This window comes from Artibeus jamaicensis, unplaced genomic scaffold (assembly GCF_021234435.1).
Source record: "Artibeus jamaicensis isolate MK-2021 breed Jamaican fruit bat unplaced genomic scaffold, CSHL_Jam_final contig_475, whole genome shotgun sequence".
Classification (NCBI taxonomy): Eukaryota; Metazoa; Chordata; class Mammalia; order Chiroptera; family Phyllostomidae; genus Artibeus; species Artibeus jamaicensis.
The window spans coordinates 8,342,892-8,348,600 of NW_026521852.1; the positions used below are offsets into that span (position 1 = coordinate 8,342,892).

Consider the following 5,709-nt stretch of genomic DNA (forward strand, 5'->3'; position numbering starts at 1 on the left):
GGAATTCTGAAGGGGTGGATTAAAGGGAAAATGGAGTCAGTCAGTTTCCTTACCTGGATGTCTGGGCAACTATGATAAGCAGTATTCACATAATCTTGAGTATGGGCCCACATTCATAGAATCTTACTTTGTTATATAATACCTTGGCACCCTGCCAGTTTTGTGTGCACTTAGTATATAAGGGAGTTGGGACTTCCTGCAGCTCAACATGCATCTCGAGGCATATGTGGATCACCCCACCCCACAAAAAAGGCATGTTAGACATCCTGACAGCTCCATAAATTTTCTTCCATCTGCCCAAATCCTGTGTGACCCTGTCAGGCCTTGAATTGCTGCAATACAAATGCTAATACAAATAATCTTGAAATGTCAGGAAAATGAAGAGAGAAATAAAAATAAAAAACAGACAAAAAACCAAAATAATGAAAGTAAAGGCTCAAATCTAATTATATAAAAAATAACCAAACTTTTGAAATGCAGCTAATCTAATATTAAAACCAAAAAAATGACCTGCAGTTCTGGCTGCCAACTACCAGGAAAGCCAAACTTGTAAGGCAGACTCTGGCTGAGGAAGGACGTTGTTTATTCAGAAATTGACAACCTGATAAGATGGTAGACTAATGCCTCCAAAACCATCTTAGGAGTTCATGTGCCCTGGCTAAATTACATAAGAAAACCATGGGAAGATGGGGACTAAGGGATTTCTGGTGACGTAGTTCCTAAGCTCTGCTTTCCAGTGATTTCATTGTTATTTCCTTCATGTGTCAGAATGCTGTTCCACTGCTTCATTTACAGTTTTACTGCTAATGTTCTGGAGCAGGATGTACAGATAATATTTCTGGTGTTCCTAGTATTAATTAATGACTCTTGTTTAGTTCTTGTGGTCAGGGCCATTCATTGGTCAGGCAAAAACTGCAGCTGCTGATGTCTACAAAATACTCGTAAAGAAACTTTTAATACATGATTTTCCTATGAGTCTGTTACTACAAACTATTCTAATATTACAACTTGACTAGTACATTATGTTTTTAATCCATGTGACAGTATTAAGATTAAAACCTTATATCTTTTGATGCTTACATAAGAAAATAAGAAAGATTTAAAATAAATGACCCAAGGTACCACTTTAAGAAACGAGAAAAAGGAATCGATCAAAAATGACAGATTTTGATAGATAGAAATGATAGATTTGCACTATGATAGATTTTCACACAGCAGAAAGATAAATGGAATGCTACACAGCAGAAAGAAAGAAGGACCTCCTATCCTTTGTAACAGCATGGACGGATCTGCAGAGCATTATGTTAAATGAAATAAGCCAGGTTGTAAAAGACAAATACCATACGGCCTCATCTGTAGGTGGAACTTAACCAAAAAAACAAATAAGCAAGCAAAATACAACCAGAGACATTGAAAAAGAACAGACTGATGGTAACCAGAGAGGAGGGGGGGAGATGGATAATGAGGAAAACAGGGGAAGTGTCATCAAGGAACATGTACAAAGGACACATGGACAAAGCCAAAGGAGGTAGAATTGATAATGGGAGGCAGTGGGGGTGGGTAGGGCAGGAGAAGTGGAGGGGTTCAAATGAAGACAATTGTACTTGAACAACAAGAAAAAAAGTAAAAGTAATCTAACAGTCTTATGGGAGCTACCTTGTAGGTAACTAGTTTCTTTTGCTATTTTATTATTTAAAAAATGCTATACTTTTAAGTGTAAAATAAATGTAAGATAATAAAATACTATTTATTTTACACATTAGAGCTCCTTAAAGATTTCTTACCACAGAGAGGTCTCTGCTGCTAAAATAATTAGAAAACCACAAAAGTAAGATAAAGTCATTTATTTTAAAGCCTGAATTTAGCTCCTGCATGGGTTTTTCATCTTAAATTTTGTGCAAATTTTAGTCAAAGTAAGAGTTCTTAGGCATGGAACTCTCAAAAAAAACTGTCCCTGACCAAATCTTAGGTATGTAGGAGAGTGACATGACTCATGTCCACACAAGGACAGCAGTTTGCCCTTCCCTCTCTCACAACGAAGAGTTGCAAAACAAGAAGTGTCTGAGAATGAATTTCCACCTCACACCTTAAAGGGAATTTGGAGTCTTCTGTTTTTCCCAATAAGTGAAGATTTAGTTGTAACCAGTGTCACTTTATGTAAGAGAATTCCAGAAGGCAACAGATTTGCCCTGCTACACCAACCAATGACCCAAGCAGCAAGTGTGTAGTTACTACCAGCACTTAAGAATAACAACCAAACGCTGGGAGAAACTACAGGAAGCGCCTCACACTGTGAGTTTATGGAATATAATTCCCAAGCAAATAATTTAGAAAGAATAGGGATTATTGAGGATATTTTCCAGAGAGCATATAGAGGGTTCCCAATGAGAATAAGTTTCCAAAACATAATTCGTGTTCTAATTTTTGATCTAGGATCTTTATCACCACAATTGTCAAAAGCCCTTTGTCATGTTACAGAGGTCAAGCAGTGAGGAGGGAATTCTATGTGTGTACTGAAGCTATCACTCAGTGTTTGAGTCTACTGGATTGGCAGGGGACAACTAATGTCAACATTTTAAAACTTTGTTATATTCAGGAATGGCTTAAAGTGGAGAGTGGATTTTGGCACAGAAGAGTTTTTTGTTAGCTTTACCCTCATCTGAATCCAAGTCTTTATTTCTCAGCAGATAGAAGTAAAATAATACATAAATGCATGTAAAACCTGGGTGGCTGAGAGCTGCAAGTTGAAAACTAGCTTACTTAACCACAAGTTTTATATATGTTTCATATCACTGGATTTAAAAAAAATAGTTTTCCCAAGTGAAAATCTGACATTTTTTATCAGATGGTTGAAAATTGTCACAGGATCTGTCAATAGGAATGGTGGGCTCTGGATCTGGCAAACTCTACAGGAAGTGAGGCACAATGCAGCATGTAGTCTCCCATTGCCACAAAGGATGCATCCCCAAAAGCTGCTGCTTCTAAAAGTGACCCTGAGAATATATGAAGTGTTCTCAGACCTCTACTTTCCATCTCTGGGAAGAGCGGAGTTCTGGTGGTACACAGACATACTAGTGAGAGCTCAATCAAGCAAATTTTTTTTAAAAAGAACAAAATGACAGTGACCAAAGGGGAGGGGTATTGGGAATATTGGGGGAAGAAAGGGAAGGGTCAAGTCAGAGAACTTGAATAGAGGACTCATGGAAAAAGACAATGGGGGGATTGAATGTAGAAGGTGGGGGTGGGTAGGGCAGGGAAAAATAATGGGGGAAATGGGGACAATTGTAATTGAACAGTTAAAAAGTGAAAAAAATAGACCTCTCCAGCCCCAACTTTGAGAACCCATAGGTTGTCTTTGCTGACAACATTTAAGCATCTCTCAAGCCTGGGATATGAGAATACTTAAGCAGAGAAGCCAGCCCTCATCTTTCCATCACATTATCTTTACTGGTGATTTCCTGTTGGTGCACAGTAGAAACATGTAGGAGACACTGATGAAGGCCCACTTCTTGCTGGGTCAGAATCTGATGATGGGCCTTACTAAGGGATCTAGGAGGCAGCATAAAGTAGGCATAGCATATGCAGCCCATACAGGCCGTGAGGCAAATGAGCATGTGCCACAAACAGTGAAGGTAGAAAAGTAGAAGGACAACATTAGCTCACAGAAGGCTCCATTACTAACCCAGAAGGAGAGGTCAAGTGTCTACCAGGAGCCTGAGAAAAGGCTCAGCTTAAATGCACACACTTTGTCACACCTCCTTAGTGTTGTGATGAGTAGCACACTGTAAGGAAATCTTGCTGTGAGCAGTGGGATTGAAAAAGGTCATGTACAGTGTAACTGCAGACAGAACGCACATCACCGCTTTCAACCTGTCCCTGTTGTTGGAGAGGTCTTTGGTAGATAACTTCTAGGGAACCACATGGCCAGAACACACATCAGAACTCAAAGGATTGCAATATCATCAACCATCTGACCCAGGAATCTTGGAGTTGCATGCAAGTAAATATATCAAATTCCTACAACTAAAAGAGTTCATGATGTCATGATTAAAGCATATTGTGTACTGACAAAATAAGCACATGTAGATGGGTGATAAAATGAAAAACAAGATGATAGTGTTGTAGAACTCAGTAATGTTGGGCATGATGTGTAGTTGTCCTCATACTGGTCCACCTCAGAGCTGCCAGCCGGTAGTTTGTGTCATCAGTTTGGGTATCATGGCCACATTGTAGTGTTGGAGCAGCTGCTTCTGCAGCCAGACAGAGCTGTATTATACATTGATTGTGGTAATGGTGACTTTATGCATAATAGAGCATCCAGGGTAATCTCCAGATGTGATGCTCTCTCAGCTGGCCTCCCAGCACTTGCTCTGCCTATTGAACATGACTCACTTGCAGACTTCCCACTGTCCCTCGCCCTCTGGAAGGTTGTGCAGCCATGGAGCCACTGGGATGTCTCTTGCTATTTTTAATACATTCTCCTTATCTTCAAATTTTGCCATTTTAAATATAATGTGTCTTGGTATGGGTCTGTTTGGGTTTATCTTGTCTGGGACTCACTACATTACAACACCTGTATGTCTATTTTCTTCATCAGATTAGCAAAGCTTTGGTCCCATTTCTTTATATATATTTACATATACAAATATACCAAAAAACAGAATTCACTTATTAAAAACTGTGTATTTCTTCTTAGATGTTTAAACTGCACTCACCTTCAAAGTATTCTTCATTTCATGCAATACATCTATCAAGATGTTTTTCTCCAACTCAAAACAGTTTTTGAACTCATTTATTTGATGCCTTTTAGTGCTTCTGCCATTTTTTGTTTCATCTCTTCCACATAAGAAAACGTTTCCCTCTGAGCACTTGTTTCGTCTGGGGAAACATAGTAAGCCACCTGAATAGAGAGGGTGATTCATGGGGTTCATGCCATTTTGGTCAAAAACTGCTGAGCTTGATGAGGGGAGCTACACTTGTAAATCACCCATATTGAAACCAGCAAATATGTTTAAAGAGTTTTCAAAAAATGCACTGAAGCTGAATGCAGGTTTCACAACAACAACAGCTGGTACACTGATACAGGTGGGTTCCTAGAATATTTGCCTAGAGGTAAAAGCCTGTATTACAAGGGGCATGCCTCCCAGAACATAATTGCAGTTTGGGTAGGTCCCCCATCTATATATACCCTTATCCAAGGTTATGTTTTTCTATTTGAGGGAGAGAGAGAAACAGAGAGGAAGAAAGGAAGGAAGTGAGGAAGAAACAAAGGGATGAAGGAAGAAAAAATGAAAAGGTGGAAAGATGTGAGATAGAAAGATCAATCAGTTTCTTCTCATATGTACCCTGATTTGGATAAAAATTGTAACTTAGGTATGTGTACTGGCCTGGATTTAAACCTTCAACTTTTAAAAAAATATTTCTTTTTTAAAAAATTTATTTAGTCATTTTCCAAGTACAGTTTTTATGTCTATTTTTCCGTCCCAGCTCCTCCGCCCCGTGCTTCCCACCTCCCTCCCATTTCCACCCACCTTAGTTCTTATCCCTGTGTCCTTTCTATTTCTTCCTCCAAATCCCCCCCTTGCTCCCTTAAATTCCCTTCCCTCTCCCCGCTGGTCACTGTCCCATTGTTCTCTATTTCAGTGTCTTTGTTTTTATTCTGTTTGATTGTTTGTTTTGTTGTTTAGCTTCCTGTTAAAGGTGAGATCA

The 5,709-nt window shown here is 39.1% G+C and overlaps 1 pseudogene; it reads right to left on the reverse strand.

Moving 5' to 3' along the window:
* Positions 1 to 3,433: 3,433 nt before the first annotated feature.
* Positions 3,434 to 4,195, reverse strand: LOC119045218 (alkaline ceramidase 2-like; annotated as a pseudogene).
* Between the last annotated feature and the right edge of the window lie 1,514 nt (positions 4,196 to 5,709).